Source organism: Tursiops truncatus, chromosome 18 (assembly GCF_011762595.2).
Source record: "Tursiops truncatus isolate mTurTru1 chromosome 18, mTurTru1.mat.Y, whole genome shotgun sequence".
NCBI lineage: Eukaryota > Metazoa > Chordata > Mammalia > Artiodactyla > Delphinidae > Tursiops > Tursiops truncatus.
In genome coordinates this window covers 76,899,453-76,911,213 of record NC_047051.1, presented here as the reverse complement: position 1 = coordinate 76,911,213, position 11,761 = coordinate 76,899,453, and positions in this window count along the sequence as shown.

Here is an 11,761-nt window from a genome sequence, read left to right as displayed (position 1 = left end):
CCCCAGCCGGGCCCCCAGGACCTCCACTCCCAGGTGTGGGCGGGTGACGGTGGAGGCAGGTCAACGCCGGGCAAGTTCTTTATGGGCAGCACCCTTCACACATCCACAGGGTTTATCCCGTCACTCCCTGAAGACTGAGCCAGGGAACAGGACCGGCTCTGCAGGGCCTCGCACTGCCACAGAGCAAGGAAAAGAAGTCGGAAAAGCCGGATGCAGAAGCGTGGCTGAGAGGGACGTGAGCAGCCCCTGTGTAGTGGGTTCCGTTGGGCTCGGGCTCAGCTCACGCGATCCCGCCCCACGGGCTTCCCCCTTTGCCCCCTGACGAGTGAGGTGGTGCTGGCTTCACGGGGTGGATTTCTCAGGCGTTTTCCTTGTACCTAAGATGCTGTCCCCGGGGCCTGGCAGCAGCTGGATTTCAAAAACGACTAGTCATTTGAGTGGACCTTAAGCAGTCAGTGATGGCCAGGAACGTCACACCGCAGAAAAGAGGGGACCCACGGGCCAGGGGTGTAAAAGGTCAGGATCGCTGACCTGGAATGCTTGGCCGAGCCCCGGCCTGCTCCCGGCGGGCAGGTCTGGAGCCGTGGGGGCGGATGACCGAGAGGTTCCACGCCTTCTGCTGGTTTCCAACAGCGCCAGCTGGTGTTCCTCGCCTCCACCCTACCAGGCTGGACCTCGAGCCAGCGGCGAACCTGACTTGACATTGACAGAATGTGAAGCAACCACGGTAACAGGCACAGGGGAAAAAAGCAGAGAGAAAAGAAGATGTAAAAAGTAACCGTCATTTATATTAATTTCTCTGCAGCCGCCGAGGCTTGGGATAAGAAAAATTGCATCAGGAATAAAATTCTAAGCATGAAACAGTGGTTAATTTTGCAGTCATTGGAGCAGAAGGCATGCAAAAAAAAATATCATGAACATTTCAGGGGACTATTTTCCTCGTAGAAAGCTTATTCTTATAATATTACCGCATTTCAAAAAATACAATTTCAGAGGAAAAAAAAAATGAACTCTAGCTCTTTGCCGTGATAGGCGACAGGTCAGAAAAGCATTTCAGAATAATTTTACACCTTTTAACCTTAAAAAATACTTTGCTGACAATTGAGAAAGGGCCTTAAAAGAACCTCTGATAGGCATTCTCACAGCGGGGTTGCCACGTCCCATCACCGCGGGCGCTTCTGCATAATGTCTCCTGTAATAAGGAGTGAGCTGCACATCACGGAGGCTGGAGAGCGGTTTTAAGAGCGCAATCCTTGGCAAGAGCCGCTATTAGTCATGACACTGAAAGTTTGTTATGTGAAACTCTTGGGAAGACATAAAGGAAGTAAACTGTTTAAAATTTTGATTTGAGCTGGGAAATAACGACTTTGTCCTAGGATATTGTCTGCATTTAAATACATACTCAGCCTTCTCTGTTTTTCCTTTCTGTTCATAGTTGGACAGTCTTGTTAAACAAAAACCCTACACGGTGTGGTTACGTGCATGGCGCTCTCCCCAATTCTGTGGCTGGAAGAGGTCATTGTCAGGAAACTATTGTAACAATTACTGGTGACGATTACGCGGATATGATCAAGGATGGGGCCACGTCCCCCAGTTGCAAGTCCTATTCAAACTTGGGGGAAACTCGACAGTATTTCACCGTAACAGATACAGAAATCCACCCATCGAGGAAAGATACCCCAAGATTGACATCTGTGCCTATTGCAGCAGGGATGACCCAGAATCACAGGGAGCTCAGACTCAGGAGGGGGAAGGGAGGGGGCTGGGGGACAATGGATTTCTTGTGGTTTTCAACAAAGATATTACTAGAGAAAAGGAGAGGGGGAGGAGGTGGGAGAGACGTGTTTCTCAGCAAGGTTTTCTTCTTTCCCACTGAGAGACCCTCTCAAGGAGGTGGTGGTCCTGCGGTTGCTCTCAGAAAGGAATGTTCTGCCCCTTCCTGCATGCGGTCCATTTCATGGGAATGGAACTGACCTCGGGATTGGATTTGACTAACTGCTCAGAGATGGAGACCTTCGTCGTGTTATCGGTACTCAGAGATACAATGCGTAACCAGCCGTGGCTGCGATCCTGTTTGAAGCCTTCTTAGGAGATGCAGAGAGGGGGTCAGCTGATGCCCTTTGCTTTTATTTTATTGTTTTCTTTCTTTTGTTTTTTCCTTCTTTTTAACTTTCTCTTACTCTTTGGATGACAATGTCTCTTTCAAGTCATGCAGGACTTTTTCGAAATTTCCTTCCTCCAGCTCCAGGGCCCACTCTTGGGAGTGCCCGTGGGCATGCTGGGTTTCCTTCTCCCTGCAGAGGTCCACAGGGCTCAGAACTGGCGGCAGCACCCTCAGCTGTATCTCAGGAACAGGGGCTTTGCTTTTCTTGGGCAACTAACTCAGTTTACAGGGGGCTCCGTATCTCGTAAACCCGGAGGAACGGCCTGGAGTGGGAGGGATGTGCTCATGGTGTGTGTGAGTGTGTTGGGGGGGGAGGTGGCAGCTGGAGTGGGAGGGATGTGCTCATGGTGTGTGTGAGTGTGTTGGGGGGGGAGGTGGCAGCTGGAGTGGGAGGGATGTGCTCACGGTGTGTGTGTGTGTGTGTGTGTGTGTGTGTTGGGGGGGGGGGGGGGTGTGTGAGTGTGTTGGGGGTGGTGGCTGCTGGCTGTTTGCGCTGCCCGGAGAGGGGCTTCCTAACCATCGTCTGGTTTTGCTGCGAAGAGAAGAATGTTGCAGAGTAGGATCTGGAGTCTCACAAAATCATAGGAAATTGTTCTAAGTTTTTAATTATAATTTAATAAGTCATGGATAGGCTGTTTTTCCATTGTTTAGTCCTCAGATGACTCTATCCCACCCCAAAACATAGATTGCACGTGACTGCATTTGAATATTCTATTTTATGGTGAAATGTGGAGCCTTGTTGGGGACTGAGGCACAGTCAGGTAAGTGACTTGTCCCAGGGCTGTGAGCCGTGTGGGGCCCCGGTGTGACTACCCTGCACCCCGACCAGGTGAGGCTGTGACCCACAAGATCAAGGACAACGACACCGGAGCCCCACAGGGCCGGCTCCACAGTCAGTGCCGGGCCACGCTGGTGTCTGTGGAAATTCCTGCTTGTCAGGAGTAATCTGTCCGTTTCTCTAGCATTGTTAGGGAGCCCGATCCACAGAGGTGTGCGCGCACACACACGCACACACACCCCCGATAGGAAACTCTTTCAGGATCTACCAGAGACTTACCTTTCACCTCTTCCTCGTGAAGCGTCTCGTGCTGCCTTTCCGGGGGGTGAAATGGCAGCTGAATCAGTTAGTTCTTTCCTAAGACGTCTATTCTTTAAAGAAATGAAAATGATGCTTTGCTCTTGGTACATATTCTTCGAGATTCCCAAACGCTGGAAAATACAACTCTGCCCTCCCCGGTTTTCTTGTCGTGGCTGGTGTGCACCTAGGTAGCCCCGTGTCAGGAATGGACTCACCAATCGTACTTAAACTGAGTAACTGACGAATGACCGGGGAGGAGAGAAAAGTCCCCACTTCCCGGACACCCTTCTGTTCACCCTGTTTCCAGCGTGGCTTGAGAAGCTTAGCATCTCACGTTCTGAGCACCTCCTCACCGTGTCTAAAGAAATGGCAGGTGAGAAAATGACTGGGCTCCTTTCTCAGCTCAAGACACAAGATTTGGGGTCTACACCCAGATTTAGAAAGGTCAGTGCCATGGCAGATGGAGAAATGAATTTCAGTTATTTTAAAACCATTAATTTTCATCAAACTGAGTTCTTTGCAGAGACTTCCTGAGGACACTGGCGTTTAGAGGGAACAGATCTCTGCTCCGTGTAAACTTAACTGTATCCTCTGTGCCCGACTCGGTAGCAATGCAATTAAGTTAAAGTCTGCGAACACTTGGGTCTCTATCGAGAGCATCCGGTTAAGCAGAGCCGCTGGGAAGGCCAAGATGTGGGCAAAGTGACGGGTCTTTGGGTTGAGCGGGAGGCACTCAGGACCTGAGCCACTCGAGTGGGGATCCTGGCCCCTCGTCGTGGACCCCCCCCCCCAGTCTCAGTGTCCTGGGCTGCGACGGCAGGAGAGGTGAGGCCCCGCCGGTGACGGTGCCGCCAGCACAGCCCCGGGGCGCAGGCCGAGGCTGCCGTGAGCGCCCAGCTTCCCTCCGCACGTCCCCGTGGAGCTGAAGAGGAAATGCCGTGGCCGACTTTTTATTGGAGTAGAAATACCACGAGCAGCCTTCACCCTCCATACAAAGACAAGCAGATAAACAAGGGGGTCAGACTGCCCGCCTCCCCCTGGTCTGGGCGGAGAGCCTGGCTGGGCATCGGCCCTGCGGTCCCCATGTCCCCTTGTCCCCGCGGCACGTCCGCCGCAGGACCTGCGTGAGCGTCCCGCAGGGAAGGCTGCAGAGGGAGCTGTGGGCGGGGCAGGGGTAGGGGGACGAGAGCCAGCATCCTGGGGGGACGATGCCACACCTGGAGGGGAGCAGTGACTGACGGGGCACGAACACTTTGTGTCAAGACCTGATCACGTCGTTCATTTGCAATCACATTCTAATCAATGCTATTTACACATATCACTCACCGCTATGGAGCGATGTGTCAGCACCTTCACACGGGGCCGCCTGGTGACAAGGCCTAATTATTGGTAGGAAATGTCATCCTTCCAAAGCAGCAGAATGAGAGAATTTTCATACTTCATGCCCCGGAACCGAGTCCACGTGAGCTTTGTGCTGAGATAGAGGCTGACGTTGGTACCGAGGAGGGAGTTCCAGGCCGGGGCAAAGCCAAGGCAGGGAGCACTTAGGGGCCCCGCCCCCCCGCGGTCACCTGCAGCTTGGGCTGACAAGTGACGCTGACTGATGCTTAACTGCAACTTTCATTTATTCGCCCCAGCAGTCATTTATTCATTCAAAGAATCCATTACATTTATGAAACTTCACTCTCTGTGCAAGTTTGATTCAACCTCCTGCCTCTAGCCAGAATCCCTCCAAGCACGCGGAGGTCCTAGCCCATCCTCTGCTCTGCTTAAATACCGAGGGATCGCGTTTCCTCTATCAGATAAAAGCCCAAGCCCTTAGCAACACATTCTGTTGGTGCTGCTGTCCAGTAAACATGCTCACACATCGCTGCGGGCCACGCGGGGCAGCCTCTGCGGAGAGAATCGGCCGCGGTCTAGGAAAACTGCAGGTCTTATTTCCGAGAATCTGTTCCAGGGATACATGGGCAAAAATACAGAGTGACATCCACGTGGTTATTCATCGCAGCAATGACTGTAATGGCAAAGACAAAAACTGAATATCCATCAGCTGGGGACTTCTTGAATGAACAACATTCATTCACACCTAGACACAGAGGAGGACCACGCAGTGTCAGAAGAGCTGAGTGTGTATATGGTCCATTGCCATTTACATAAGAAAGGGGGGAGGGCACCTCAAAATTTCTATACATGTATAGATACAGATATAGTTATACCTATATATGCACATCTCTATCTATACACAGAGACACAGATATATTTGTATCTACTTATATTAAAAATGCAATAGGGCTTCCCTGGTGGCGCAGTGGTTGAGAGTCCGCCTGCTGATGCAGGGGACACGGGTTCGTGCCCCGGTCCGGGAGGATCCCACGTGCCGCAGAGTGGCTGGGCCCGTGAGCCATGGCCGCTGAGCCGGCACGTCTGGAGCCTGTGCTCCACAATGGGAGAGGCCACAACAGTGAGAGGCCCGCGTACAGCAAAAAAAAAGCAATAGAAAGATTAAACTATGAAATAAAAACTTAAAACAGTTACTTATGGGGAAGAAAATAGGTAGAGGGGTCAGAAATAGAAGCTAGACTTCTCTCAAGATCCCTGGCCCTGAAGACAGGGCCGGGCAGCTGCAGACCGTAGGAGGGGCGTCTCCACGGCCCAAGCATGGCCACATCCCCTTAAATTCTGTGTCCTCGGTACCTTGATTGCCAAGACCATCTCTGGTCCTATTTATAGATTTGGCTTTGAAACCAAGTAAATATTGTACATAATTATAAAACAAAATTCAAGCGACATTAAGAAAATTCCAAAATGACATAAATGGACACGATCGTATTGAGTGGAGGCATGACCATGGTGGGTATCTCTTCCAAGTGACTTTAAAACTCCGCCATTGGACAGTGACATCCCCGTAGGGATACATTCTAAGGACAACAGGAACCTGAAACGGTGTTTTTGATAATCATATTGTTGAAGACTCTGTTGGGACTCCACTTCTGACACTCTGCTTTAGCGAGTTCTTCTCACTAGACAGAAGACACATAACTTCAATATTTATGGACGAAACAATATATGAGACGTTTTTCACGACAAGCTGGAGACGTGGAGCGGAACTAGGCGGGGGTGTAGCTGGAACGAGGGGGGCGTAGGTGATAGTTACCGAAGTCGGGTGATGAGTACACACGGATTTTTGCACTTTTCTCTCTATTTTGTTGGGATCTGAGTTTCTTCCATGATCAACAATAAACAAGTTTGCTGAGTGACTAGCCAGCTGCCACCTCGTTGGCCGAGGGGATAAGGTCTGTATCTTAATCAGCACGTCCTCTCGGTGTGCAGGCCCTCCCTGCTGTCCTCAGGAAGCCGTTTGTCGGCCCTGCTCATGTGGCGTCTGGGCTCATGGGAGCCATGCTCTGTCTGGGGTGGGCGCTCAAGAGCTCTGCAGCCCGGCTGTCGCCCACACACCCAGGCGCCCCAGGGAGCCGTGTAGAGCTCTCCCCTGGCCGGTGCCCGCTGAGCCGAGAGCATCACTCTGTCTTTGTCCCTCAGGTAGCCAACCACATGTGGTCCGTGCTCTCCCATGAATGTAGCATCACGCCAGGACTAACTGGCTGCAAAAGGGAGCCAGGACACGCCCCTGCACGCAGAAAGGCGCCTCATGGGAGGGCCGGATGCCCCACAGAGGAGACCATGCCGCTGGACACGTCATCTGCACCCCGGGACGGGCAGCTGCCCTGGACACTGAGGCTGTTCTCTGCTCCTCACAAGCAGAGGTGAAAGTACAGACCACATGGGCCAGCTCACACACTGACCACACGTCCACGTGGCATTACCCAGAGCCCATGCAGAATTCGTGACCAGGACCCGGCCAGAGGGACAGCCATCTCCCTCTGATATCCTCAGGGTCACTTCAGCTCAGACGGCGGAGCTGGTCTTTGGGAGGAGCTCAGAGATTCGGGAAGGGCTCGGTCTTCCTGCTGCAGGAGCTGGTGGTGCGTCCCCCCCGCCCCCCGGGGTTGCCTCCTCGCTCTGGGCCTTGGGGGCCTGTGCTCTCAAATCATTCCTCCCGGGCCCATGGCTCACTCATCTGCTTGATTAAAACAAGTCACAGGGATCTCTACTCAGTACCCTGTAATGGTCTATATGGGAAAAGAATCTAAAAAAGAGTGGACATGTGTAGTTGTATAACTGATTCACCATGCTGTACACCTGAAGCTAACACAACATTGTAAAGCAACTCTACTCCAATATAAAATAAAAATAAAAAAACTTAACCCCAAACTCTAACCCAATTAAACGTTAGTTAATAAAGAAAGAAAAGTGGTGCTGTGAGCAATTTGAATTAGGAAAGAAAAAAAACAGGAAAGAACAGCAGGCATGGCCATGGGCTGCCCTTCACCCAGAGTCACTGGTTCTCCTTCACAGAAAGGACAAAACCAGAAGAGAGAGGACGACCCCAGGAACCTGTATATTGTGGGTCACACCCTCCATGAGCCTGAAATCTATCCAAAGACAAATGCTTCTGATTTCAGAATTGCATGTGCTGTGCTCGTGCAGGCTCTGAGAGGAGTTGTAGTGAACACTCAGCGCCTTCTAGAACCAAGGAAGATACAGTCACGTTCGTAACTTCAGGAAAAGTCCAATTGGAATTGCAGCATTTGTGATGACTTAACAACTATTGCAGAAAAGTCTATGAGCTTGAGATGGAATTCAAAGTGACAAGCACTGTTTTAGTGTCTTCTGGAAACTCCCCGCTGTTCCTGGTGTGAGACAGAGGGGGCTGGGGGCAGATGCGCCCCTTGTGTTCGGGAGGAGGACCCTTGTCCTGCGGTCGGAGTCCCGTAGGGCCACACACCAGGGGCTAGAGAGGACAAGACGCGTTGTTTCTCGCTCCGGAGGGCTGGCTCCAACGCTAGGGAGGAGCTGTTCCGTGCTCCCCCAGCTCTGGTGGTTGGTGGCCACCTGGGCTTGTAGAAGCATCACCTGCTCTGCCTCATCTTCACATGACGTCTCCCTGTGTGTCTGTCTTCCAATGTCCCCTTTTCATAAGGACATCGCTCATGCTAGGTTAGGGACCACCTAACGCAGCATGACCTCATCCTAAACAGTTACGGCAGCAATGACCTCATTTCCAAATAAGGTCACTTTCTGAGGTCCTTTGGGGTTAGGACTTCAACTCATGAATTTGAGGGGGGACACGATTCAGCCTATAAAAGGAGGTCACAGCTGAAAGCACCGTGTGACTGAACTCAGAGAGGCTGGGGTAGGAGCCAAGCAGTGGAACGTGGTGTTTCTTTGGACCAGAGCTGACAGGTTCTCATGCTTCTGATTCCAACCCCTTTTATGGGGGGAGGGGCACCACTGGGCAGGGCTGTGGAGGGGGTGGTCTCTGAGAATAAACACACGCACGCACACGCTCATGCACACGCTCACGCACACGCTCACGCACACGCACACGCTCATGCACACGCACACGCTCACGCATTCACGCTCACGGCACGAGCAACTTCCAAGATTTTGAACACCTCTTCAAAGGTGATCTGATGACACTTAAACATTAGTTTGACCACAGCTTTCCTTGGAGTATTTAAAAATATTCTTTGCCCATTTAAGATGATAATTTAACCCAGTCCACCTGGTGCAAACTGAAACCCAGACACACAGAAAGCGAGGAAGTTGAGGCCCCGTCTAGATTCTTCAGGGCCAGAGGCCGGTGTTCACAGAAGCACCCAGGCACCCGAGTCAACGGGGGGGTCCAGTCGAGTCGACGGTGTTTGTCTCCAGTTTTCATTTTCCTGCTGGACGTAAACTCTGTCTCCTGGGGCCTGGGGTCCAAGGTCATCACCACACACCCATCTCCTCCTCTCAGCACTGTGACCACCTTCTGGGGAACTGGGTGGGTGAGTAAAGGCTAGAGACATTTCCATCATGAAAGAAGCCCTTGAAAGTACCCGTTTGATTCATTTGAATTTAAAATACAGACCAAGACGTCAGCAGCTCTTCAGCTGTGCTGTCTTCCTCGATGTGATGCTCGGGAAAACCTACGGGGACGTGGCTTGACGTCCATAAGAGGTGATGCGGCAGATGCTGGTGGCCCATTTTACGGATGAAAAGTTGACATAAAACTAGGTTAACTAGCAAGAGATCGAGGGGTTTAGTGCATTTGTTGGTACGATCTTCAGCACACTTAATTACTCTAAGTTCAACCCGTTAGTCTAGAAGTGGAATGCAGGTGTTCATTCATGTAGATTCCTGCGTCTTCAAGGAAGCAGCCTTGGCTCCCGTCCTGACAAGCGGCCTACGTCCACTGGGCCAGCCTGAGGCTCCGCCGAACGGCGCAGAAACCGTGTGCTTTCCCTAGGACAGAGGGGGCATGTGGCACACGGAACACTCAGCATCCTCCTTCAGTGCCTTGCTGCCTTGGGCACTAAAGCTGAAAAGAAGGAAAACGTGTAATTACTAAAAGATATGCCTGTGTTTTCTAATTTTATTGCTTACCTGCATTTTCCTGTTTTTTCTGTGCATTTTAGAGCTTGTTTTCCTGCATGCAGATCATGGTTGTGGAGAATGAAATTCTCACAGATTCCGTTTAGAAAGATAACCAGGAAATAAGGGCAGCGAGCAGCTTTCCAGCACGGCTGTCAGGTGGGCTTGGAGGCCTGGGCTCCGTGTGCTCCATCCAGCATTTCTAGCCTTTCTAACAGTCAACCTAAGACACTACCTCCTGTGTTAGAAATAGCGTTGATAAAACAATTACGTTTGCAACTTCTCCTGTGTTTGAAGTACAGTACAAAAAAAATTCGGTGTGGAAGAATACAGTCCCTGAGTTTATCTGAAAAAAAGGAAAAATGTTAATGACGATATTTTTGCAAAACCTTCCAAAAATGAGTTTTGTTAGAGAATAATATACTCCTGTAATTTATATTTTAAATCTCATAAAACCATGCATAAACTTTTAAAGATTATTTTAAAGGTTTCCTGGAAACTATGTGAGACCGTTGCCTTTCTCCTACCTAAGACAGAGCTCACTGCTTTTTCCTTTTGTAACGTATCATAAGTAACAGAATAAAACCTGATACGCTGTCAGTGTCGATGAAGTCTGTTGCGAAAAAAACATAGGCCACGTATCAGAATCATGTTTTCGGTTTTAAAACTATTTACACACAGGAATTGTATTAAAGCCTTCCCTCTTCTTCATTCCTGGGAAAGCAGGAATGCTCAGATGCCTGTGCTCCTGCAGCAGACGTGGGGAGAAATCGCGTTGTCTTGTTAACTCAATTCCTCTTTAAGTTGTACCTGAAAGCAGACTGGCGTGATGCTGTTTATTCACAATGAGTCCCCCACAGAACGTGCCGCACTGTAGAGCAGCGGACTTTCTGGAGGGGAACCTGTGAACCTTTAACCATCGGCTGCAAGGAAATGCAGGTTCCTCACCCAGTAACCATCCCATGTGCTCCAGATCCTGGGTCAGGACCGGCTTCTTATTTTTACCTTAAAGGGGCTTTGAGTTAATTTTTTAAAATACCTTTTGTTTTCAGGGGAGAAAAGGCTACTTTGCTGTCAGGACACAGTGTGGCCTTTCTTGTCTTCAACTATCTGAAGCCCCTATTGATCTATGAATGTTGGGCTTCTCACTGGCTTTTAAAATTAATGTCTCAAATAAATGAACAGAATTACACAAGTTTAAAGTGGGAACACGATCTGTGTTCTTAGAAAAAGAAGCCACAAGATAAACGGGCACTGAGCTGCCACCTGTCTTCTCTGAAAATCGGTGTCACAATATTTGGGGAATCGCTTTTCCTTTTTCTTAGAACCGGACAAGCCCCTGTGGAGGGTGTAGGGAAAGGGGGTCTCAGGGCTTGGGCGTGCGGGGTCTCGGGTCTGAAGGAGAGCCACCTCCTCAGAGACACCACCCTGAAGGCTGAAGAGCTGTGTCATGAGCGACTTGTAAGATTTTCTTGCAAATCTGTACTGTATGTCAAGTGAAGTTACGGAGCACGGTGAGCCCCCAGCCAGAAGACACGGCCCCTCACTGCCTGGAAACGGCCACAGCGATGGCCCCTTCTAGACAGAGCTCAGCTTTATGCGGAGGTGATCTCTGTGTGTTTGTGCAGACTTGCTTCCGAGAAACCCCTTTTTTCCTGCCGGAGTTTCAATCCGATCTTCCCATCCCCAGCCCGGGGCTCCGCGCAGGGTCCCTGCCTTCCTGCTGATGCTGTGTGACAGCATCCTCGGCCCGGGGCTGCCCTGGCCTCGTCCGCAAAGCCTGAAGGGGGCCGGGACGGAGGGGCGGCTGGGGGCCCAGGGTGACGTCAGCGTACTTGCAGCAGCGGGACAGGCTCCGCTGTCCCGGCCAGGCCGCCACCCCGCGCTCTCCGCGCCACATTCTTCCGTCCGGTTCCCACAGACCAGGGCGGGAGGTCAGAGGGGCCGAGACAAAGGGGACCCCCCGCTGCCGGGCCTTGGCGGGCTGTCAGCACCCCCATTCACGACCTCACCTTTCATCTGCAGATGCCTCAGGGGTTAAA